A 26,796-nucleotide genomic window follows, 5' to 3' on the forward strand; every position below is an offset into this window, starting at 1 on the left:
TGGCGAGAGAATTTCCCAGTAACCTATGCGGCGGTAGTGGTGCTATATTGAAAGAACACCCAGTGGTTTATGGAGGACTTTCCATAAGCTTAGAACACTAGATAGAAAAGTTACTATAACTATTCCTGACGCTGAACTTTTACACCCGTCTCGGAACTTTTCCCACCATAACAACATCAGGCGAACACTCCCTATCAGTGCCGTTATTTACCTTCTCGCCTGGCGATCACGCAAATACTGCGGGGAACCGCGTTTGTCGATCGCAGACATCAAGCGCAGCTGACGTACGCCGCCTCATGACGTAGTTTGTATTGCGAACGTCGTTTCTAGGTGCCGTCAGTTATGTACGCAGTGACGTCAGTGACTCTGCGTGATGACATTGGTGGCCCGCCGGTTTGCAGTTGCGTGACCGCGGAGGCCGATCTTGCGGCCTGGGATTGGAGTGGGCACTATGGATCCGGCAGTGACGGCAGTGAGTACCTCGGGCTCGAGGGGTGGGAGGCGGCTGCAATGAGTACCCAGGGACTGGGGAGTGGGGGCCGGGGCTGGACGACCTCTATTGGCACCTCAGCCGCCTGTTGGCTGTGGGCTCCGATGTGGCCCGCCCTTCGACTGTTCCTGCCCGAAGGAGAGCGTTCAGTGGGGAGGTGGATAGTGTCGAGAGAGGTTGGATCCACTCATCCAGACAGGTGGAAGGCGTCCATCAAGGGTACGGATGAGGTAAATTCCTCGAAGTGTTCCTGCCGCAGCCACAGCCTCTGGCTGCAGTTACAGCAACAATATTTATATGGCTGGTGCAATTGAGCTTCCAGTGAGTGGGTAGTTAGATTCTGTGTTATTGCCTGTAACTTGGATGTGCACTACTAAACTTGTACAGGTCTTGCTTGTCAAATGTAGTCTACCTTCCGAACAGGGAAAGAATTCAAAAATAAGAGGTGCAAATTGGAAGTCCCTTAAGATTGGCTTGAGTTGGTGGTAAAGAATGAAATGCAATGTTAGCATTCATTTTAAGAGGACTATAATATAAAATCAAGGTTATACTGCTGAGGCTCTAAAGTAGTGGTCACCAACCCATCGATCGCGATCGACTAGTCGATCTTTGAGAATTTCCCAGTTGATCCTGAAAAAAAAACAAAAAAAAAACACAAATACTGTTGAGAGATTGTTTCCGGGTTGCGGGGTTTTAGTTCCGTTCTTTCTGCCCAGTGCACATGCGTGTAGCTCCCCCGCACTACACAGTGTACTTCTGCGGTCCCCAACCACCGGGCCGCGAGGAAACAATAGGAGTCAGCTGCACCTTTCCTCATTCCCTCTCATGCCCACTGTTGAACTTGAATACATGCGAGGTCATCATTCTCCTAAACACAGTGATATCCTCGCGCCAGGGATCACTGGTTGGCCTCAGGCGGCCGGTGGGAAGTGCCGTTGCTACTGGCCCCGAGCGCTGCCTCTAAACCTGCTTATCACACCGAATGTTCATGGGGAACCCAGTGCTAAAATATTCACAGACGACCTAATTCAGGCTCAGGATTTCGTAAGTATCAGAGCAGCTACCACGCTGCGATCTACTGAAACAAACTTTTGTCGGCCGATAGATCCTACGAGGGGGTCGGGCGGGCGGGCGTTCTGTCGCATTCCCCGCTTGGTCGGCCGCTCGCTCTGGACTGCGACCGCCATGGCCCCAGTACGGGGACCTCCGGCCCTGACCTCGTCCTCTCACCCCACGCACGACCAGCTGCACCTGGCCAAGGTGGCTGGCAGCGGGCTGTCTAATGAGGCAATGTCTCAAAACTGCTTCGGTACCCTGAGTCCAAGCACCCCGCACTTAAAGACAAACCCGCTGAGTTTTTTCAGCGGAAAAAGCGTGAGCAGTGCGGGACAGAAGTCGAGAGCCACGAAAGCTAAATTGCGGAATAGGCTGGACATTAGAAACCTGCTTCGAGTATCGCTGTATTCCAGTCGTGTTCCCCACCCCCCCCCCACCCCATCGGCTGGTCCACAAGAATATTGTCAATATTAAACCGGTCAGCGGTGCAAAAAAAGGGAGGGTACCCTAGGTGTTTATACATTATTTCTCCTTCCGGGTTGTGGGGTTTTACTTCCGGTCTTTTCTGCCCCAGTGCGTATGCATGTAACTAATTGATGTGTGGTCGATCTTGCCTTTTACTAAGGCCAAGGTAGGGGATCTTGGGCTTAAAAAGGTTGGTGACCACTACTCTAAAGGCATACTGCACGTAAAATGTTGTGAGAAATGTGTGCCCTGTATCTAAGGAAAGGGTCCAGAAAAGATTTAAAATAATGATCCCAGAAATGAAAGGCTTAATATATGAGCAGCACTGGTTATTCTCCAGACCTGTACTTGATGGAGTTCAGAAGGATGAGTGGGATCTGGTTAAAACCTACTGTATGTTGCAAGGCCTGGATAGTGTGGTTGTGGAGAGGATGCTTCCATCAGTAGAAGAGTCAAGATTCAAAGTTCGAAGTAAATTTATTATGAAAGAACATATATATGTCACTATAAACAATTCTGAGATTCATTTTCTTGAGGGCATTCATAGTAGATAAAAAAGATGCAATTTAATAACACACCCAACAGGCCAGGCAAATAACCAATGTGCAAAAGACAACAAACTGCAAATATAAAAAAAAAGAAAAATTAATAAATAAGCACTAAATATTGAGAACATGGGATGAAAAGTGCTTGAAAGTGAGTCAATATGTTGTGAGAACAATTCAAGTGAGGAACTTAAATAGTTCAAGATTGCTTAATGTCATGTCCTGTACACAAGTGTAAAGGAGAACAAAATAATTGTTACTCTAGATCTGATGCAGCATAAAAAACTACTAAAGGTAAGTAACACAATCATGGTTTTAAAAAAGCACACTATAAGTATAAGTACATAAGATAGCTTATATATATTGATTGTATGTCCAAAAGGTGATGTTAGGCTGTACATAAAGTGACTGATAGGAAATAATAAAGTAGTGGTGGAGTTAGTGGGTTGATAAGCCTTATTGTTGGTGGAAAGTAACTTTTTTTAAAAGAGTCCGGTGGTCCTGGCATAGATGCTATGTGGACTCCTCCCTCATGAGAGTGGGACAAACAGTCCATGAGCATCGCAGGTGGAATCCTTCATGATGTTACTGGTCCTTTCTGTATACGTGTTCTTAATGGCGGGTAGACTGGTGATAGATTGGACAATTTTCCCATCTGCTGCAGTACTGTTTTCATACCAAGCAGTGATGCAGCTTGTCAGGATGCTCTCTACTGCACACAGGACTCAAAAACCAAAAAAAAAGTACTTTCCCCAAGCAGGCTAACCAACATCACCACCCACTAACTCCACCACTACTTTTTATTATTTCCTGTCTGTCACCTTATGTACTGCCTAGCGTCACTTTATGGATATACAATCAATTTATATAAGCTATCTTATGTGTTAATATTTGTTTTTTAAGTTGTTCTTTACCTTTCATGTTTTATTTGTGCTGCATTAGATCTGGAGTAACAATAATTTGTTCTCCTTACACTTGTGTACAGGAAATGAACTTCCTCTCTTTCAGTTGTTTCTTTGCTATTGGTGATGAGCCCCACCACTGTTGTGTCATTGGCGAACTTGACGATGTGATTGCTCAGGTGTTTGGCCGTGCTGTCGTGTGTGAGCAGTGGGCCCAGCACAGAGGCCTGGCGTTAGGGAGGTACCTATTTTGAGGAAGATGGAGAGGAGGGAGCAGTTGTGCATCCTAATTATCTGGGGTCTTTTCATTAGGAAGTCCACACAGTGATGTATTTTGACCAAGGAGTAGGAGTTTGTTCATCAATATCTGTGGGACAACAGTGTTGAACTCCAAACTGAAATCCAGAAACTAACGAAAAAGTCCTTGTTTATTCGGTGTCAGGGCCAGGTTCATGACAGATGCTGTGGCTGGGGATCGTTTATCAGACAGAATCAGCCTCAGAATAAAGGATTTCCCTTTAGAACTCAGATGAAGAGGAATGTCTTCAGCCAGAGGGTAGTGAATCTGTTGAATTCCTTGCCACAGTGGGCTGTGCAGGTCAAGTCATTAGATGTGTTTAAGGCAGAGGTTGATTGGTAAGCAAGGTAAGGGTTATTGGGAGAATGGAGGTTTAAAAATCAGATTTAATTGAATAGCAGTGTATACTTGGTGTGTTGCAAGAAAAAGTTTGTGAACCCTTAGCAATTACCTGTTTTTCTGTATTAATTACTCATAAAATGTGGTCTGACCTAATTCACACTAATAGACAAACAATCTTCCTAAACTGATAACACATAAATAATTGTACTACTTCTCATCAATACTGAGTAGACCATTTAAACAATCCCAGTCTAGGTTCAAAGAAATATGTGAACCTCTGGGGTAATGCCTTCTACAAAAGCTGTTTGGAATCAGGTGTGCCAATCAATGAGATGAGATTGGAGGTGTGATTTGTAGAGGTGCCCTGCCCTATTTAAAAAAAGACACACAAAGTTAGGTTAATGACAGAGCCTGGTCTTCTCAATGAAGATCTGTTTATGTGCACCATGCCTCCATCAAAACAGCTTTTAGAGGACCTTAGAAAAAGAATTGTAGATACATTAAGCTGGAAAAGGCTACAAAGCATTTCTAAAGATCTGAGTTTTCATCAGTCCACAGCAAGATAAATTGTCCACAAATGGAGGAAATTCAGTACTGTAGCTACTCCCTAGATCCTGCAAAGATCACACCAAGAGCACAATGTGCAGTGCTGAAGGAGATGAAAAAGAACCTAAGGGTAACAGCAAAAGACCTGCAGAAATCTCTAGAACTCGCTAAAGTCTCTGTTCATATATCCACTGTAAGAAAAATTACTGAACAAGAATGGTGTTCATGGAAGGACACCACAGAGGAAGCCACGGCTCTAAAACAAACATTGCTGCACATCTCAAGTTTGACAAAGACCACCTGGATGTTCCACAGAGCTTCTGGGACAATGTTCTGTGGACAGATGACCTAAAATTTGAACTTTCTGGCAGAAATGCAAACCACAATATTTGGAGGAAAAAGGGCACTAAACACCAACATCAAAACCTGTTCCCAACCGAGGAGCATCATGGTTTGGGGCTGCACCTTGTGTTTCTCCTGCCTCTCCCCCCTTACTTTTTTTCCTCCAGTCCTGCTGAAGGGTCTTAGTATGAAATGTTGACTGTACTCTATTCCATAGATCCGACCTGCCCTGCTGAGTTTCTCCAGCATTGTGTGTGTTGCATGGTTTGGGCTGTTTTGCTGCCTCAGGGTCTGAACAATCAGCAATCGTTGAGGGCACAATGAATTCAAAATTGTGTCAAGACATTTTACAGGAGAATGTCAGAGTAGCAGTCTGTCTCCTGAAGCTCAGTAGAAGTTAGATGATGTAATAGGACAATGATCTGAAACATGAGTAAATCAACAGCAACATAGGGTGTAAAAAGAAGAAAATTTGTGATTTGGAATGGCTAAGTCAGAGACCAGACCTTAACTCAATTGAGATGCTGTGGCAGGACCTGAAGAGGGCTGTTCATGCAAGGTATCCCAGAAATATTGATGAACTGAAACAGTTTTTTTTTGGTTTAAAATTCCTCCTCGCCATTGAGCAAATCAGCAGCTGCAAGAAATGTTTGGTGGAGGTTATTGCTCCTAAAGGAGGTTCTACAGTTACTAAGTACAAGTTTTCACGTACTTTTTTCCAGCCTGGACTGTGAATGATTAAACAATGTGATCAATAAAGACATGAAAAGTATAGCAACACACACAAAGTGCTGGTGGAACGCAGCAGGCGAGGCAGCATCTATAGGAAGTACAGTCGACATTTCGGGCCGAGACCCTTCGTCAGGACTTTTAAGGGCAGGCAGGTTTGTGGATCTTGGGTAGGAGGTAGAAACGGGAAGTGTGTGGTGTGGGAACTATGAGGTTGGTGGCAGTGGATGGGAGATCCCCAGAGCTGATAAGGTTGGTAATGGTGTGGGAGACACTGGCCTGGTGCTCCTTAGTGTGGTCATGATCGAGGGGTAAATAAGAGGAGGTATCAGCGAGGTGTTGCTGTGCCTCAGCAAGGTAGAGGTCAGTATGCCAGACTACTGGTTTGCTAGAGAGGCTCCAGTGGATTTAAACTATATACAAGGGGGGAGGGGAACCGGAGTGTAGAAACAGATGTATGGGAGAAGGAAGAAAAAGAAGATAGTAAAGTTGTTTGCACCATTAGAGATAAACAGAGAGGAAGAGGTGGAGAATTTCTTAAAAGCATTTATTTTAATGCTAGGAGCATTGTAAGAAAGGTGGATGAGCTTAGAGCATGGACTGATACCTGGAAATATGATGTTGTAGCTATAGTGAAACATGGTTGCAGGAGGGTTGTGATTGGCAACTAAATATTCCTGGATTTCGTTGCTTCAGGTATGATAGAATCGGAGGGACAAAAAGGGGAGGTTTTGCATTGTTTGTCAGAGAAAATATTAGCGGTGCTCTGGCAGGATAGATTAGAGGGCTCGTCTAGGGAGACTATTTGGGTGGAATTGAGGAATGGGAAAGGTGTAGTAACACTTATAGGGGTGTATTATAGACCACCTAATGGGGAGCAAGAATTGGAGGAGCAAATTTGTAAGGAGATAGTAGATATTTGTAGTAAGCACAGGGTTGTGATTGTGGGAGATTTTAATTTTCCACACATAGACTGGGAAGCCCATACCGTAAAAGGGCTGGATGGTTTGGAGTTTGTAAAATGTGTGCAGGATAGTTTTTTTTTGCAGCAATACATAGAGGTACCAACTAGAGAAGGGGCAGTGTTGGATCTTCTGTTAGGGAATGAGATAGGTCAGTGTTGGGGAGCACTTCGGGTCCAGTAATCACAATGCCATTAGTTTCAATATAATTATGGAGAAGGATAGGACTGGACCCAGGGTTGAGATTTTTGATTGGAGAAAGGGTAACTTTGAGGAGATGCGAAAGAATTTAGGAGTGGATTGGGACAATTTGTTTTCTGGGAAGGATGTAATAGAGAAATGGAGGTCATTTAAAGGTGAAATTTTGAGGGTACAGAATCCTTATGTTCCTGTTAGGTTGAAAGGAAAGGTTAAAAGTTTGAGAGAGCCATGGTTTTCAAGGGATTTTGGAAACTTGGTTCGGAAAAAGAGAGAGATCTACAATAAATATAGGCAGCATGGAGTAAATGAGGTGCTTGAGGAATATAAAGAATGTAAAAAGAATCTTAAGAAAGAAATTAGAAAAGCTAAAAGAAGATACGAGGTTGCTTTGGTAAGTAAGGTGAAAGTAAATCCGAAGGGTTTCTACAGCTATATTAATAGCAAAAGGATAGTGAGGGATAAAATTGGTCCCTTAGAGAATCAGAGTGGACAGCTATGTGTGGAGTCAAAAGAGATGGGGAGATTTTGAACAATTTCTTCTCTTCGGTATTCACTAAGGAGAAGGATATTGAATTGTGTAAGGTAAGGGAAACAAGTAGGGAAGTTATGGAAACTATGACGATTAAAGAGGAGGAAGTGCTGGCGCTTTTAAGGAATATAAAAGTGGATAAATCTCTGAGTCCTGACAGGATATTCCCTCGGACCTTGAGGGAAGTTAGTGTAGAAATAGCAGGGGCTCTGACAGAAATATTTCAAATGTCATTAGAAACGGGGATGGTGCCAGAGGATTGGTGTATTGCTCATGTTGTTCCATTGTTTAAAAAGGGTTCTAAGAGTAAACCTAGCCTGTAAGTTTGACGTCAGTGATGGTTAGTTAATGGAAAGTATTCTTAAAGGTGGTATATATAATTATCTGGATAGACAGGGTCTGACTAGGAACAGTCAACATGGATTTGTGCATGGAAGGTCATGTTTGACAAATCTTATTGAATTTTTTTTGAAGAGGTTACTAGGAAAGTTGACGAGGGTAAAGCAGTGGATGTTTTCTATATGGACTTCAGTAAGGCCTTTGACAAGGTTCTGCATGGAAGGTTAGTTAGTTGGTTCGATCTTTAGGTGTTAATATTGAAGTAGTAAAATGGATTCAACAGTGGCTGAATGGGAGATGCCAGAGAGTAGTAGTGGATAACAGTTTGTCAGGTTGGAGGCTGGTGACTAGTGGTGTGCCTCAGGGATCTGTACTGGGTCCAATGTTGTTTGTCATATACATTAATGATCTGGATGATGGGGTGGTAAATTGGATTAGTAAGTATGCAGATGATACTAAGATAGGTGGCGTTGTGGATAATGAAGTAGGTTTTCAAAGCTTGCAGAGAGATTTAGGCCAGTTAGAAGAGTGGGCTGAGTGATGGCAGATGGAGTTTAATGCTGATAAGTGTGAGGTGCTACATTTTGGTAGGAATAATCCAAATAGGACATACATGGTAAAAGGTAGGGCATTGAAGAATGCTGTAGAACCGAGTGATCTAGGAATAATGGTGCATAGTTCTCTGAAGGTGGAATCTCATATGGATAGGGTGGTGAAGAAAGCTTTTGGTATGCTGGCCTTTACAAATCAGAGCATTGAGAATAGGAGTTGGGATGTAATGTTAAAATTGTACAAGTTACAGAGAGAGGTTGAACAAGTTAGGTCTTTATTCTTTGGAGAGTAGAAGGTTGAGGGGGGGACTTGATAGAGGTATTTAAAATTATGAGGGGGATAGATAGAGTTGATGTGGATAGGTTTTTTCCATTGAGAGTAGGGGAGATTCAAACGAGGACATGAGTTGAGAGTTAAGGGGCAAAAGTTTAGGGGTAACAGGAGGGGGAATTTCTTTACTCAGAGAGTGGTAGCTGTGTGGAACGAGCTTCCAGTAGAAGTGGTAGAGGCAGGTTTGATATTGTCATTTAAAGTAAAATTGGATAGGTATATGGACAGGAAAGGAATGGAGGGTTATGGGCTGAGTGCAGGTTGGTGGGACTAGGTGAGAGTAAACGTTCGGCACGGACCAGAAGGGCCAAGATGGCCTATTTCCATGCTGTAATTGTTATATGGTTATACAACAGTGCCCCCCTTATCAGCGGGTTTTATAATAAGGTTGGGATTGGTGCGGAGGGAGTGGAGAGCAGAGCGTTCGGAAGGAGTGAGGTTGGAATTGGAACAAGGTGTGGTGAAGTTGAGATGGTTGATGTCCCATCGGCAGTTGGCAATAAAGAGATCCAGAGCAGGCAAAAGACCAGAGTGGGGTGTCCATGAAAGGGAGTAGGGTGGAAGACAGGAGAACGGGTCATCGGTGGGGGTAGGAGAGTCCTTGCCAAAGAAGTAGGCTCGAAGACAGAGCTGGCGGAAGAAGAGTTCAGCGTCATGACATACACGGAACTCGCTAAGGTGTGGGCACAGGGGGGAAAAGGTAAGGCCCTTACTGAGGACAGAGCGCTCTGCCTTAGAGAGTTGAAAGTCGGAGGGAATGGTAAAGACCCGGCACGGATGAGAGCTGGGATCAGAGGGGGAGGGAGGCTGGTAGAATCAGTGGAGAGGGAAGGGTTGGGGTGAGAGGAAGATGGAGCCTCTGAGGGCCCAGGAGCTGACAATGGGAACTGAGGGGGAGGGAATTGCAGGGTGGTGGTGGGGGAAGGGGAGACGGGAGTCACAGTCGTAGCACGTGAAGACCCAACCTGGAGTTCAAGGCTGGAGTCGCAGTTGGCGACTGCGTAATCACTTTGAAGGTGTCCATGGTCATTGGAACCCAGATTAATGGTGCTGGAGTCCGGGTTTTGAGTATGCCCTGGGTTGGTAGCGCCGAGATCGATGGCTGGGGCAGCGATCCAAAGTTCATGCCTGCTAGTGGTGGAGCCAGCAGGCTCTGGGGTCTGCAGATGGAAGATCTTGCGATCCTTGCAGGACGTGATAAAGTCAAAGAAACGGCGATTGCACATATGGATCCGACAGAGGATGAAATAACGGACAGGTCCATTACAAATGGCGAAGAAAGTGTCCTGGAGGCGTGGAAGGGATTGTGATGGGGACGCCAGGTACCTACCTCCTCATGGCAGAGGGTGTTGCCCTCAGCTCGATGGGAGAAACAACGGGAGGCAGAGTCAATTAAATGTGAGTACCTGGGATCCTCAGAAGGTCCAAATTGAGAAGCTCGAAAAGGAATCATGAAGCCAATTGGAGTAATTTGGCGGTGGAGACACTTTCCAAGGAAGGATATATGGCTGTAGTAACGGGTCTGGGTCAAAATATGATTGAAAAATTGAAGGGCCGAAGAAATTATAGATGGGGAGCAGTGAGAGAGGGTTTCACTGAACTCTGGTTGAAGAGAAGATTTAAACTTCTTCAGTGTAGGTAGGCATCACTGGGAGAGGCTTTGCAGTAGTGAATTTAAAAACGCAAACACGAGGAAATCTGCAGATGCTGGAAATTCAAGCAATACACACAAAATGCTGATGGAATGCAGCAGGCCAGGCAGCATCTATAGGAAGAAGTACAGTTGACGTTCAGGGTCTCAGCCCGAAACGTCGACTGTACTTCTTCCAAGAGATGCCTGGCCTGCTGCATTCCACCAGCATTTTGTGTGTGCGTTGCTTGAACTTCCAGCATCTGCAGATTTCCTCATGATTGCATGAAAAGTATAATTGTGTTATTAGTTTAGGTAGATTGTGTTTGTCTTTTATTGTGACTTAGATGAACATCAGACCACATTTTATAGATAATTTATGCAGAAGCCAGGTCATTGCAAAGGGTTCACAAACCTTTTCTTGCAGCTGTGTATCCAAATAAAGCACCAAATGTCCATAAGTTAGTACATGGACAAACACAGACAAATGGGACTAGTTTGGAGTGACATCTTGGTTGGAATGGACAAGTTGGGCCAAAGGGCCTTTTTCCATGCTTCAGCTGGAAGAGCTGCTACCGCACAGCTCCAGTGATTGATGTTCAATTCTTGCGTGTTCTCTTTGTGTCTGCCTGGGTTTCTTACCATCTCCCAAAGGTGTATGGGTTAATTGGTCAATTTAAATTACTGTAGGTAAAAGATAGAGTGTGGAGGGAGTTGATGGGATGGTGGAAGGGTTAAGATGGAATCAGTATAATAGGTGCTTCATCATTGATGGGGCTCTGGATGGGAGGTTCTAATTAACTCAGTAATTCATCAGTTTCTACTGTTCTTCATTTTAGTTTGAGCTGTAACTGTTTCTTGTAACTCTTGCTACTAATCTTATGCTGTGAGGTTAAAGAGTAAAATGTAGCTGGGTGCTAAACAAGTAATTGGAATTGGTTTATTATCATCACTTGTACAAGGTACATTAACAAAACTTTGTTCTGCTTACCATCTACACCAACCCTAATTACAACTGTGCATTGAGGTAGTTCTGTACACATCTTTTTAAAAATAAATGTTTACCTTCTTTCCAACTAGAACCCAAGTAGAAATGTTACCAGGTTGTTTGTACCTACTTTTGCATACAATAAGATTAAAACTTTTACCTCTATGCATTGTCCTGCTCTAATCCCATGTCTCTTAATATCTAAAAACCCATTGATCATCACTTTGAACATATTCTGTGATTAATCCTCTCCAATCCTGTCAGGTTTCCAGAGGATCGGAGTTGATGACACGGTTGATTTTTTTTTCTTAGATACTATAAACAGCCCATGTGTTTTTCTCTCTTTTTTTTTGTTAGTGGCTATTTTGTTAGATTAGTTCTCGCTTTTTTTGGGGGGGGGGTTAATTTTTTTTCTTTTTCTTTTTCTGATTTTTGTTTCATATTGATATACCCACTTTTTTTGTCCTGTTTATATTATATATTTGTATCATATATGATTTGGGAAGACCTAACTATAGGGTACTTATTGTTTATGTATCCTTTTATGCTCATTTTAATGTTGTAATTTTGTAATCTCAATAATTATGTATCAAGTTTATCATGTTGATATTAATAAAAAGATTGTAAAAGAAAAGGTAATGAATTCCAAAGACTTCTCGTCTCTGTCCTGAAGAGCACTATGATCCTTCGTTCTAACTGTGCCAGCAGGATAAATAAATATCAACTCCACTCTGTCAAGTCTTGTATGAATTTTTTTACCTTTCAATGGAATCATTTCTTGTTTGTCAAACAGTTCAGGGCTCATCTCCCTAATCTCTACTCATGTGACAATATCTGGCAAACTCCTGGAAAACCTATGCAGCACTCTTTTTATTGCATAAGGTAGGAAGACCAGAAATTGCACTTAGTATTCCAGATGCATTTTACCAGGACTTTGTGTAACTGGAGCAAGATGTCTCTTGCGCTCAAATCACCTTGCAAAAAAATGGCAATTTTGACATTTGCTTGTAGTGTGGTGACCCAGTTTTTGTGCAGGCGAACCAGCTCACAAATAGCCAGCGCGCGGGGGGAGACTTTGGTAATGCACCTCTGACATCATTTCCGCCCGGAGAGGGCGGGCGCTAGGGATTAAATGCCAGCGCCGCGACTTACCGACTGCGTGTCATTATTTCAGCACTGTGTGTAGCACATCGCTACATTGCTGACCCTGACGGTCCAAACGGGATTTGGACCAAAGATGACCGACTCTTCATCTGTTCACACAATTTCGCTAAAACTGCCTACTTTCTGGACGCTGCGACCACACGTGTGGTTTAGCCAAGCAGAAGCCCAGTTCCAGATTCAGCAGATATCTTCTAATTCCACACGTTACTATCATGTGGTGAGCGCCCTTGACCAGGAGACGGCCGCTCAGGTTGCAGATTTCATACAGTCACCCCCGGAAGAAGGCAAATATGAAGCATTCAAAGTGCTGCTCATTGGGACCTTTGGCCTCTCATGGCGTGAGCGGGGTGCCTGCCTGCTTCACCTGGACGGTTTTGGAGACAGACTGCCGTCGGCATTGATGAACAAGATGCTGTCCCTGGCTGACGGATGCAAGCCCTGCCTCATGTTCGAGCAAGCGTTCCTAGAGCAACTGCCCGAGGACATACATCTGCTGCTGGCCGACGCAGATTTCAGCGACCCCCGGAAGGTGGCGGCCCGGGCAGACGTGCTGTGGAAAGCCAAGAGGGAGAGCGTGGCATCTGTCGGTCAGATTACCAGGCCATGCGCCCAACAGCGGACCAGACCAGGCCCGGCAGGGGGGTGCACACAACACAGAGGCAGGAGTGAGGAGGCCAGTGAACAGTGGTGTTTTTATCACCAGCGGTGGGGCACAAAAGCCCGCCATTGTCGCCCGCCCTGCAAGGGCCAGGGCCAGCTGCCGCTAATGACTATGGCGGCTGGCCACCAGGACTGCCTCTTGTACGTCTGGGACAAACAGTCGGGACGCCGCTTCTTGGTTGACACTGGAGCGGAAATCAGTGTCTTGCCCCTGACGGGGTACAACACCCGCAACAGGAAGCCAGGACCCACCCTGAGGGCCGCAAACAGCAGCACGATACGGACCTACGGCACCCGCACAGTGCAGCTGCAGTTCTGCGCCAGCCGGTTCATGTGGGACTTCACACTGGCCGCTATGGCCCAACCACTCCTGGGGGCTGACTTCTTGCGAGCTCACAGCCTACTGGTCAACTTGCAAGGGAAAAGACTGGTACATGCCGAGACTTTCCAGACGTTCTCCCTGGGTGAAGCCAAGTTGCCGGCCCCACACCTGGACTCCATCACGTTGTCGGACAGCGAATTCACCAGAATCCTGGCGGACTTTCCATCAATTCTGGCACCGCAGTTCACGGCAGCCATGCCCAGACACGGGGTTCAGCACCACATCCCGACCAAGGGACCACCCCTCCTCGCCCGCGCACGAAGGCTTCCCCTGGAAAAGCTCCGCCTGACGAAGGAGGAGTTCAAGAGGATGGAGGAATTGGGGATCATATGGAGGTCCGGCAGCCCATGGGCCTCCCCCCTGCACATGGTGCCCAAAGCAGCCGGGGGTTGGAGACCATGCGGTGACTACCGCAGACTGAACGAGGCACGAGGCTACAACTCCTGACCGCTACCCCCGTGCCGCACATACAGGACCTTACAGCAAACCTGCACGGGGTAGCAAGAATATTTTCCAAAGTAGACCTCGTCTGGGGATACCATCAAATCCCGGTGCACCCTGAAGACATCCCCAAAACGACACTTAGCACTCCGTTCGGCCTGTTCGAGTTCCTCCGAGTGCCATTCGGCCTGAAGAATGCCGCATAGACGTTCCAGCGGCTAATGGATGTGGTGGGATGCGACCTGGACTTTGCGTTCATCTATTTGGACGACATCCTTATAGCCAGAAGTAGTCGCCAGGAGCATCTGTCCCACCTCCGCCAGCTCTACTCCCACCTGAGTGATTTCGGCCTCACGATCAACCCGGCCAAATGCTAGTTTGGTCTCGATACCATTGACTTCCTGGGCCACAGGATTACCAAAGACGGGGCAACACCTCTGCCCGCCAAGGTAGACACGATCTGCCTCTTTGCCCGGCCCAACACGGTCAAAGGCCTACAGGAGTTCGTTGGTATGGTGAACTTCTACCACCGTTTCCTCCCCTCAGCAGCCCGTATCATACGCCCTTTGTACACTGTGATGTCAGGTAAAGGCAAGGACATTACTTGGGACGGGGAGGCCGCGGCCACTTTCGTTAAAGCCAAGGAAGTCTTGGCAGATGCCGTGATGTTGGTGCACCCCAGAATGGACGTCCTGACCGCCCCACGGTGGACGCATCCGACACAGCAGTCGGTGGGGTGCTGGAGCAGCTCATCGAGGGGCACTGGCAACCCTTGGCGTTCTTCAGCAAGCACCTACGACCACCCAAACTCAAGTACAGTGCTTTCGACCGGGAGCTGTTGGCACTGTATCTAGCAATCCGGCATTTCAGGTACTTCTTAGAAGGCAGGCCGTTCACCGCGTTCACGGACCACAAACCGTTGACCTTTGCGTTCACGAAGGTGTCCGATCCCAGGTCGGCTCGCCAGCAGTGACATCTGTCCTACATCTCCGAGTACACGATGGACATCCAGCATGTCTCGGGGAAGGACAACGTCGTGGCGGACGCACTCTCCAGACCAGCTGTCCAGGCCCTGTCCCCGGGGGTGGACTATGCAGCACTGGCGGAGGCGCAGCAGGCAGATGACGAGATGCCCAGCTACAGGACCGCAGTCTCGGGTTTGCAGCTGCAGGACTGCTCGTAGGCCCAGGTGAGAGGACCCTCCTGTGCGACGTGGCTACCGGCCAACCTCGCCCCATCATCCCGGCAGCCTGGAGGCGGCGAGTTTTCGACTCCATGCACGGTTTGGCACACCCATCTATCAGGACAACCGTCCGGCTGGTCTCCAGCAAGTTCGTGTGGCACGGACTTCGCAAGTAGGTCAGTGAATGGGCCAGAACATGCACGCAGTGCCAAACAGCCAAGGTGCAGCGGCACACTAAAGCCCCGCCGCAGCAGTTCAAACCCACCCACCGGAGGTTCGACCACATTCATGTGGATATCTTGGGCCCCCTACCAGTGTCCCGAGGAGCGCGGTACCTCCTAACTATGGTAGACCGGTTCACGAGGTGGCCAGAGGCGGTCCAGCTCACCGACACATCTGCTGATTCCTGCGCCCGAGCACTGATTGCAACCTGGGTAGCACGCTTCGGGGTTCCGGCCCACATTACCTCCGACAGAGATGCCCAGTTCACCTCCAGCCTGTGGTCGGCTGTGGCCAGCCTGTTAGGAACGTAGCTACACCACACAACTGCCTACCACCCACAGTCGAACAGACTAGTGGAACGCTTCCACCATCACTTGAAGTCGGCTCTCATGGCCCACCTGAGAGGACCTAACTGGGTGGACAAGCTTCCCTGGGTCCTGCTTGAAATTCGCACAGCGCCCAAAGAGGATCTGCACGCTTCGTCGGCAGAGTTGGTGTACGGCGCACCCCTGGCCATCCCAGGAGAGTTCATACCAGCCCCAAGGGGGCAAGAGGAAGAACCTGCAGCAGTCCTGGACAGACTACGCGAGAGGTTCGGCAACCTGGCCCCTGTACCAACTTCACAGCACGGACGGACCCCGACCCATGTTCCCAAAGACCTGCAGAACTGTAAGTTTGTGTTTGTACGAAGGGGCGGACACCGGGCACCGCTACAGCGGCCGTACGAGGGGCCATTCAAGGTGATCAACTACAACCGGTCCACAAACGTTCTGGACATTGGGGGGGAAAGAGGAGGTTTTCATGGTGGACCGACTCAAACCAGCCCATGTGGACTTGGCGCAGCCAGTCGAAGTTCAGGCACCGCGGCACAGAGGCAGACCTCCCAAACAGAGGCTGATCCAGACTGTGGACATTGGGGGTGTATCGCCGGTTCTGGGGAGGGGGGGGGGGGGGGCGGGGTTATGTGGCGACCCACTTTCTGCGCAGACTAGCCAGCGCACGGGCGGAGACTTTGGTAATGCACCTCTGACATCATTTCTGCCCAGAGAGGGCGGGCGCTAGGGATTAAATGCCAGCGCCGCGAAGTTTGAATAAACTAGTCTCGAAACGACTTACTGACTGCGTGTCGTTATTTCAGTGCTGTGTGTAGCACATCGTTACAGTAGTACTATTTGCATGTTAACTTTCAGCCATTCATGTACAAGGAAATTCCAGCCCAATGCTATTTAAAAGTGAATTCCACCATTCTCATTTTTTAACATTGTACCCATTGTATGTCCTCACACATTCACTGAAGCACCTCACTCAGCCCATTCAGCCACCTAGCTTTGCTTTTTTGGTGTATTTATTCCCCAGTCTAAATAATCTGTGACAAGCTGGGGCCTGAAGCCTCAATCTTTGCAGCATCCAGAGTATGTTTTAGTTGGTAAACTGATCATCAGTTCCCGATAGTATATGCCCAAATACTATGTGCTGTAGTTTTAATTGTTTCTTGTGTGACAGCTTATCAAAACCCTTATGAAGATTCAAATCTGTCATACCCACTCAACTTGAAGAGAAAATCACACAGAGTATAGAAATAGTCTTTTGGTCCATCAAGACAAGCATTCTGTGTTAATTTTTAGTTAAAATTATCCCCACTTTCTCATGAACTCCAGCTAGATTCCTACACACAAAATAGGCAATTTGCAGTGGCCAATTAATCTACCAACTGCACATCTGATACAAACAGACAGACATAATTTATTGAGACCGAGGGAAATTGGATTTCATTGCAGTCGCACCAGCCAAGAATAGTGTAGGAATATAGCAATATAAAACCATACATAATTAAATAAAAATAAGTTAATCATGCCAAGTAGAAATAAGTCCAGGACCAGCCTATTGGCTCAGGGTGTCTGACACTCCAAGGGAGGAGTTGTAAAGTTTGATGGCCACAGGCAAGAATGACTTCCTGTGACACTCAGCATTGCATCTCGTTGGAATGAGTCTCTGGCTGAACGTACTCCTGTGCTTAACCAGTACATTATGGAGTGGATGAGAGACATTGTCCAAGATGGCATGCAACTTGGACAGCATCCTCTTTTCAGACACCACCGTCAGAGAGTCCAGTTCCACCCCCACAACATCACTGGCCTTACGAATGAATTTGTTGATTTTGTTGGTGTCTGCTACCCTCAGCCTGCTGCCCCAGCACACAACAGCAAACGTGATAGCACTGGCCACAACAGCCTCGCAGAACATCCTCAGCATCGTCGGGCAGATGTTAAAGGACCTCAGTCTCCTCAGGAAGTAGAGACTCGGGAAGTGATGTGGGAAGAACCAGAGCATCCGGAGGAAGTCTATGTCGTCACAATGTACAAACTCCATGTAGACAGCACCTGAGGACAGGTCTGAACCCGGGTCTCTGGCACTGTGAGGCTATGGCTCAAATAATTGTGCCACTCATTAACAGTTTGCTAGTTGCTACCTTGAAAGCTCCTAATAGATGTGCTAAAATTAATCATGTTGGCACTATTCAGTGTGAGGCTGTAGTATTTCAGGCATAATGATGATGAACAGCACTACTGATGTTAGCTGAACTGATGGACTAATACCTCTTTTATTTTTCCTCTTCATTTGTTCCTCGACATATCGATCTACACAAGTTTCCAAAACATTGCAGTCTAGTCTGATTTACACAAGCCATATGAAGATTAAAATTTAGGTTGTATTACCGTAAGATATAGGAGCACTTTGGCTCATTGAGTCTCCTCCGCCATTCGACATGGCCGATTTAAGATCCCTCTCAGCCCCATTCTCCTCCCTTCTCCCATAATCTTTGGTACCCTTACTAATCAAGAACCTAGAACTTCCGTTCTGTGGCAATGAATTCCACAGATTCACCACCCTGTGGCTAAAGAAATTCCTCCACATATCTGTACTAAAAGGACATGCTTCAATTCTGAAGCTGTGCCCTCTGGTCCTAGACTCCTCCACTGTAGGAAATATCCTACAACTCCACTCTACCTCGGCCTTTCAGTATTCAATAGGTGTCAGTGAGATCCCTCATTCTTATAAATTCCAGCATATCCAGTCCCAGGGCCATCAAATTCTTTTCATACATTAACTCTTTTATTCCTAGAATCATTCTCGTGAATCTCTTCTAGGCACTTGTTATGTGCACATATAATTTTCTGATTTATTCTTTCCCTTGCATTGCTGTTCCTATTTGTGGACCAGTCTAAGCTCCCACCTATATCTTGTTTCGTGGTTCCATCCAATGATCCCTTTTCATGTTTTCTTTTTTCCTTCCTCCTTGTTCCATTTGCTGAAACCAGGACCATACCTCCTTTTAAGTCTCTGTCTTTCTTCCCAAAATGGCAGATCCTGGAATCAGAATCAGATTTATTATCACCAGCATGTGTAGAGATATTTGTTAACTTAGCAGCAGCAGTACAATGCAATACCTGATGATACAGAAAGAAAAAATTAATTAAGTCAGTTACAGTAAGTATATATGGATATTAAATAGATTTAAAATAGTGCAAAACAGAAGTGATTTTTTTAAAAAGTGAGGTAGTGTTCATGGGTTCAACATCCATTTAGAATCCTATGGTGGAGGGGAAGAGACTGTTCTTGAATTACTGAATGTGTGCCTTCAGGCTTCTGTACTTTCTTCCTGATGGTAACAATGAGAGGAGGGCATGTCCTGGATGATGAGGTCCTTAATAATGGACACCATCTTTCTGAGGCACCATCCTTGAACATGTCTTGGATACTATGGAGGCTTGTACACAAGATGGAGTTGACTAATTTTACAACTTTCTGTAGCTTCTTCTGGTCCTGTGCAGTAGCCCCCCCCCACCCCCCCACCATACCAAACAGTGATGCAGTCTGTCAGAATGCTCTCCACAGTACATCTACAGAAGTTTTCGAGTGTTTTAGATCACAAACCAAATCTCTTCAAGCTCCTAATGAAATATTGCTACTGACTTGCCTTCTTTATAGCTGCATTGATATTGTTACGTACCCTGTAACTAGGTTAGCAAACCAACAGAAGTGGAAATTATACATTGGAGTCTGGTGGTACCGTAACTAAAGGTGTTTATTAGTAAACCAAGCAATACAGTATCAAAAATGCAAATATATATATAAAACAGGTTAGCAATGATAAATACAGAAGTGCAGGAATAAGAATCAAGACCAAGCTCTATCAGAGTCTAGGGATAAATGAATAGTCGTAAGAGAATATAGAGTTCAGTTCAGTTCGTGTTGAGGTAGTTGTTGTTGTGTTGCAATGTTGGAGAGAGAGAGAGCAAGCAAGAGATGAGCAGCTGCAGCAGGCAAACCTTCCGTCATCGTCTTGTTCTGTTGTACCGTTGGGGTCACTGGTTATGACCCTTCCTTTCCAGGCTAGACCATTCTTCAGTGATGGACTCGTCACCCAGGCAAGGGCGGGCACACACACAAGTCCCCACCGGTCTGCCTTCATACACCGTGCTCCGGATCGATTCTCCGGAACCGATCCTCCAGGCCCCCACCTTCCTGTGGGTGCACAACACTTTCAGTGTCCACTGGTGTGTCTGTCTGTGTCTCCGCAGACCTGTCTTTTATCTCCCCTTGATGGGGTATCAGCCATCCATCAACTCAACATGTCCATGTCCATCAAACTAGGCCACTCCCTGCTGTTTCAGCAAGAATGTTAACGAGCAAAGAAGTGTCCTTGTAGCAAAAGGTAAACAATCAGTGAAGAAGTCATAATACATAAATCCACCCGTCTTTCTCTCTCTCTCTTATCTGTAGCAGATGCCTCTACCTCTGTTCTTCATCTCTCTCTCTCTCATTAGCAGCATAGTTCCCGGCGGGGGGGGGGGGGGCGGTCAGCTCTGGACCCCATTTCCATCTGGTTTGATCACACATTAACACCCCCACCCTTCAAAGAATTTTTACCGGGGGTGAAAATTCACTAGTAAGGTACATCACAGAGTCTCATATAATACAGAAGTGGTCATTAACTACCAGATTAACACAGATATACTTTTAAATCTAACACCTGGATAAACAATCAGCAATTACATCATCAGTCCCCTTTACATGTTGTACTTTAATATCGAATTCTTGTAACAACAGACTCCAACTTAATAACCACCTATTTTTATTCTTCATGTTAGTCAAAAATACCAATGGGTTGTGATCAGTATAAACTATCAATGGCTTCCGTACCGGACAAATATAAACCTCAAAATGCTGTAACGCCGGGATAAGTGCCAGTAATCCTTTTTCTACAGTGGAAATTTTTTTAGCTTAGGTGTATATTACAGAATTGGAACCAATACATGTGTGATTATAATGTAGTACATTACAGAAGTTTGTGCAAATACTAATCTCTATTTTACTTTTAAACTTAACATTCTATCAACCTACTATGATATTGTCTTTATCTTTCACAAGCTTCGTCTAAAAAAAAGGTCAAGGTCCTGCAAAACCAGATCCTGTTATTCAAAGTGGCATTTGGTCAACACTTGCCTCTTTTCCACTTAACTGTCTGCCTCCAGCTCAAACTTCCTTACTTGGAGCTCAGGCTCCCTCTTCCTTGCCTCCTCCTGCATCCTTAATCTTTGCATCTGAAGTTGGAGCTCACCCCCGCTAGGTTTGCTTTCAGGAAACAGCTCCAATACCTCTGCCTGGAACACCTCCTGGGATACATAATACGCGGCTATTGCTCTCTGTATCTCCGACTTCTTCATTGCCAGTTTCACCATCGAGAGTTTCAGCTGTTTCACAATATCCAACAATTCCACCTTCCTGGCATCCTCTAGTGCCACCGAAGTTGGATCCCTTGTAAATTTGTCAATCTCCTGTGCTGGTTTCTTTTTCGGTTTTCCACACAACCAGATCAGATAAGGGAAATCTATCCCGATTCACCGGCTCCCCAATTTGGTCATCAAATCCCGGACAAGCCCCCAATTTGTAACATACCCCATAACTGGGTTAACAAACCAACAGAAGTGGAAATTATACGTTGGAGTCTGGTGGTACCGTAACTAAAGGTGTTTATTAGTAAACCAAGCAATACAGTATCAAAAATGCAAATATACATATAAAACAGGTTAGCAATGATGAATACAGAAGTGCAGGAACAAGAATATAAACCAAGCTCTATCAGAGTCTGGGGTAAATGAATAGTCATAAGAGAATATAGAGTTCAGTTCAGTTCGTGTTGAGGTAATTGTTGTGTTGCAATGTTGGGGAGAGAGAGAGCAAGAGATGAGCAGCTGTAGCAGGCAAACCTTCCATCGTCTTCTTGTTCCGTTGTACCGTTGGGGTCACTGGTTCTGACCCTTCCGTTCCAGGCTAGACCGTTCTTCAGTGATGGACTCGTCACCCAGGCAAGGGTGGGAAGAGTTGTACGTCTTCACAGAAGAAGCTAAATGATGGTCAAGGAACTGGACAGCAGTTAGTTCTTCAAATGCCAGTCAGCACTTCGGGAGGAAACCAGCAGATCAATATCCCATTGTCAGCCCTCTAGCTTCCTGGCCAAGAGGAGCAGAATGCTTCTGAAGACATAGGAGTACAGCTGGTAAAGACCACAGCATCCAGTGAGATTTCATTATCTCCATCTATCAGTGCAGAACCTGAAGTCAGCTCAAGTCAGCAGCAGTCAAGTTTGCTTCAGTCTCTGGCAAAAGATGTCAGTGTACAATCATCAGCAGCAGAAAATGAAGAAAGAGCCTGCGAGGGTCAACAGAACGAAAAAACTGTTCGGAGCACCCTGACAGCACTAAGAAACTTCCGAGAGTTCCTCCTTTCCAAATACCCACACAAAAACAGGGAAATCCAATTCATACCATGCACGGAACTTGATGTCTACCTAGCTTCATTCTTTGTGGATGCCAGGCAGACCTGTCTTTTATCTCCCCTTGATGGGGTATCAGCCATCCATCAACTCAATATGTCCATGTCCATCAAACTAGGCCACTCCCTGCTGTCGCAGCAAGAATGTTAACGAGCAAAGAAGTGTCCTTGTAGCAAAAGGTAAACAATCAGTGAAGAAGTCATAATACATAAACCATCCGTCTCTCTCTCTCTCTCTCTCTTATCTGTAGCAGGTACCTCTACCTCTGTTCTTCATCTCTCTCTCTCTCTCATTAGCAGCATAGTTCCCGGGGTGGGGGGGGGGGGGTGGTCAGCTCTGGACCCCATTTCCATCTGGTTTGTTCAGCACACATAACAATATGTTTGGGGGGGGACATCACGTGATGACGTAAGATCGAGACGCAGGGACCCAGCTCTCCCGTAAAAAGTTAATAAATTAATGTTTAAATGAAGAAAAGTTGGTCAATACTTTCTAAAAGTTACTTATAAACGACTCTGGACTGTGTCAAGCTATGCCTCAAAGAAGGAAGATGAAGAAAACTAATACCGGGAAGACTACGCAAGTTGGAACAAGAACAAGGCCCACGTCTACTGAGGAACCGCGGTCTCAGGTACATTATATCACCGGCGATACGGAACAGGAGATTGTGGCAATACTGGCCACAGGAAAAGACCACCGTGAGCTGCGCAAACGCGAAGGATGGAGCATGCGCAAACGGGAGCAACAAGAACTACAAAGCCCAGCTACCACTGCAACTGAAAGTGATAGCGAATCGGAGGGAGAGTCAAATCTCTCGGAAGGATCAGCTGAAGAAGGAGGCAAAAGTCCTTCTAGAAATATAGAAAAGACTTTGAGGCAAATAATGCGTAAATTAGACACATTAAAAGTAATTAAAAATAATCAAAAAATACTCAAAAAAAAAATGACCAATATGGAGACTATGCTTGATAAAATGGCAAAGAAACAGGAAAAAATGGAAAAAAGAATTACGGACTTGGAAACTACAACGGAAGATATGGTTGAAAGAATGGACAAAATGGAAAAGGAAAATACGGCTTGGACATCAGAAAGAAAACAATTTATGGAAAATAATAATATGTTGGGATCAGGTTAGATCCTCAAAGATCTTGAGCCAGGAACTTGAAATTGCTCACTCTCTCCACTTCTGATCCCTCAATGAGGATTGGTTTGTGTTCCCTCATCTCACCCTTCCTCAAGTCCACAATCAGCTCTTTTGCCTTACTGACATTGAATGCAAGGTTATTGCTGTGAGACCAATCAACTACCTGGTATCTCTCACTCTTGTACACCCTCTTATCTCCATCTGAAATTCTACCAACAATGTTTGTATCATCAACAAATTTATAGATGGCATATGAACTATACCTAGCCAAACAGTTATAGAGGGAGTAAAGCAGTGGGCTAAGCACACACCCTTGAGGTGCCTCAGTGTTGATCGTCAGTGAGGAGGAGATATTATCACCAATCACCACAGATTGTAGTCAAGGAGCCAATTGCAAAAGGAGGTACAGAGGCACAGGTTCTGTAGCTTATCGATCAGGACTGTGGGAATGATGGTGTTAAATGCTGAGCTATAGTCAATGAACAGCATCCTGACGTAAGTGTTTGTATTGTCCAGGTGGTCTAAAGCCACGTGAACAGCCATTGAGATTGTGTCTGCTGCAGACCTATTGTGGCAATAGGAAATTTGTAGTGGGTCCAGGTCCTTGCTGAGGCAGGAGTTGATTCTAGCCATGACCACCTCTCAAAGAGATTGAAAATGTTCTTGAATACTCCTGCCAGTTGACTGATACAAGTTTTCGCTCAAATTGTATCCCATTGGGGCCTACCTCCTTGCAAGGGTTCACCCTGCTGAAAGACAGCCTGATATCGGCCTCTGAGACAGAGATCACATGGTCACCAAGTACAGTAGGGATCTTCAGAGCTGTAGTTTTATTCTCCTTTTCAAAACGGGCATAGAAGGTGTTGAGCTCATCTGGTAGTGAAGCATTGCTGCCATTCATGCTATTGGGTTTCACTTTGTAGGAAGTAATGTCCTGCAAACCCTGCCAGAGTTGATGTGCATCTGATGTCAGCTCCAACATAGCTCAAAATTGTTTCTTTACTCTTGAAGTAGCCCTCTGCAAGTCATACCTGGTTTTTCTTGTAGAGATCTGGGTCACCAGGCGTAAATGCTACAGATCTAGGCCTCAGCAGAAGACAAACCTCTTGTTTCATCCACAGTTTTTTGTTGGGGAATGTACAGCAAGTTTTTGTAGGCACACGCTCATCCACACAGGTTTTAATGAAGCTTGTAACAACTGCGGCATACTCATCCAGATTCAAAGATGAATCCCTGAATATGGTTCAGTCCACTGACTCAAAGCACTCCTGTGCTTTCCTTGTCCATACCTTGATCCTCATTATTGGTGCTGTAGTCTTCGGTCTCTGCCTCTAGTCAGGGAGTAGAAGTACAGCCAGGTGATCAAACTTAATGAAGTGTGGGTGTGGAATAGCACGGTAGATATTCTTGATGGTGGTGTAACAATGTTTGCTCTGGTATGACAAGTGATTTGTTGATAATTATTTAGTGACTTTTTCAAGCTGGCCTGATTAAAATTCCCTAAAATGATGGTGAAGCCTTTAGGGTGTGCTGTTTCATGCATGTTTTTCCCATTGCTGAGATAATCTAGAACCTGTTTGACATTGGCCTGAGGTGGAATGTGCACCACTGTCAAAATGATCACTGAAATCTCCCACGGCAGGTAAAATGGACGGCACTTAATTGTGAGACATTCCAGGTCTGGTGAGCAGAATTGGGACATCACTGACACAGTTGTGCACAAAAAGGAGTTGATCGTGAGGCATACACCTCCACCTCTGCTTTTGAGAGACTTTACAGACCTATCCTGATGGTGTATAATGAACCTGTCAATCTGAACAGCTGCATCCAGCATGGAAGGGGTTAGCCAGGATTCCGTGAAACAAAGAATGCAATATATAGTCCCTCTCTTGGTCACCTTAAAACTATTTATCTGCAAAAACTGTTAGTCTGTAATTTATTACTATTTGAATATTGGTTTATTATTGTCACATGTACCCTATCCTCAGGGGATACGTTCCTCGTAGTCGGCGCATAATGTGAATAATTATTAAAATAGGGATGCATTCCAGAGGGCTTCTTAAGTGTTTTATCTGTAATTTATTCATATTTTCATACCAATATGACACAAAAGCAGTACCACAAGGCAACATTGTAGTATATTTCATCAATTTAAGGTAATATTCAACGTAATAAATCATAGAAAGTTAACATAAAAGGGTGTACAGTACTCACCGACACTGGCAGGTGTGTTTGCTCTCGGAGATGAGTGGTTGTTGTGGTGGTGTCGGGAAGCTTTACATGAATGAGGTAGAGAGTTGTGTGTCATCAGCATCATCAAGGACAGCAAGGGGTGAAGGAAGACTCGTAGAATGCTCAGTACTGCCGGCAGCAGATGACACCAGTTTGAAGAAAGTGGTGAGGGTTGTTTGGCAGAATTTTGTTTTTCAGCATAAATTTGCTTGTAGGGAAGAAGAATTGACTGCGGGGAACGACTGAAATGCTGACTCCGTTCTAAACTTGGGTCGATGTCCATCGCCATTTGTGCCAAGTGTTACGCAGCCTTAAAAAATTCTGCCAGTTGCTTCACCGTAAAATCCTTCACCTGCAACTCGACACTTTCCTCTTCATCGTTATTGCCTTCAGTCTGAGTTAAATGCAGGAGTTATATCACGTCAGCAGTCTTGAAATCTGAACGTCTTTCCCCACCAATTTTACGGCTCAGGGCCACACAATCCTCGACAGCTGCAGTGAAGGCAGGAAACCCCTTGAGGGTGTGCACACACTTCGCCCAAATTGATTTCCACGCACCATTGAGAGTGGAAGACCTGACCTCTTCCCAGGATTCATCAATGTTGTTGATGGCAAGTCTGATGTTGAAGGACTTCCACCAATCCCTCACTGTTGGTAAACTCCTGGGATTTTCAAAATTGTCTGTTGCTTGCAACATCTGAGAGAGAGTTCACCGTTAAAAAAAAAATACACCTTGAATGTGAATATCACACCTTGTGTGCTGCCTTTATGGCAGTTATCTAGTTTATAATATTTTCGCTTAGTAATTTGTTAGCATTTTTTAGTTAAAGTTAGGATTGTTTAAGTAAATTCATTTGTAATATATTGCGGCTGCGATGACGTCGCATCCGGTTTCGCCGCGTCTTGTGGGAAAATACCGGTTTGGGATAAACGCAAGGGTGGGGGTCGCTCACATGTGGCAGTCCAGCGCGAGCAGTTGTTCCCTACGCACCAAAAACACAGTGAAAGCAATGCTGTAAGTCGTTAGATAATCGATATGTTGAATTAAAATGTTAACGCCGATTCTGTTAAAAGTAACGACAGTCGATAAGGTTTATGTTTTCGTTAGTTAAAGAGTTGGGATAGTTTGTGTTGAAGTGTATTTAAAGCAGTCAATGGAGCAGGTAGATTCTGACTGTATGCTGCACTTTAATGTAATGTAGTTTTACCTTTGCAAGTATTCACGATGTAAATGTGATATTTAGAAGGAAACAAACAATGTACCAATCTTGTATTGTTTTATCA

At 45.4% G+C, this 26,796-nt stretch overlaps 1 protein-coding gene across 1 annotated transcript in view; it reads left to right on the plus strand.

Annotated features, from left to right (window-relative positions):
• The first annotated feature begins 356 nt into the window (after positions 1 to 356).
• LOC140732057 (transmembrane and ubiquitin-like domain-containing protein 1) overlaps positions 357 to 26,796 on the plus strand; it is a 34,836-nt gene continuing 8,396 nt past the window's right edge. The window contains exon 1 of the mRNA XM_073054590.1: positions 357 to 472. The gene's annotated coding sequence lies outside the window, so the exon portion shown is untranslated. The remainder of the gene's footprint in view (positions 473 to 26,796) is intronic.

The sequence above is a fragment of the Hemitrygon akajei genome, chromosome 1 (assembly GCF_048418815.1).
Source record: "Hemitrygon akajei chromosome 1, sHemAka1.3, whole genome shotgun sequence".
Classification (NCBI taxonomy): domain Eukaryota; kingdom Metazoa; phylum Chordata; class Chondrichthyes; order Myliobatiformes; family Dasyatidae; genus Hemitrygon; species Hemitrygon akajei.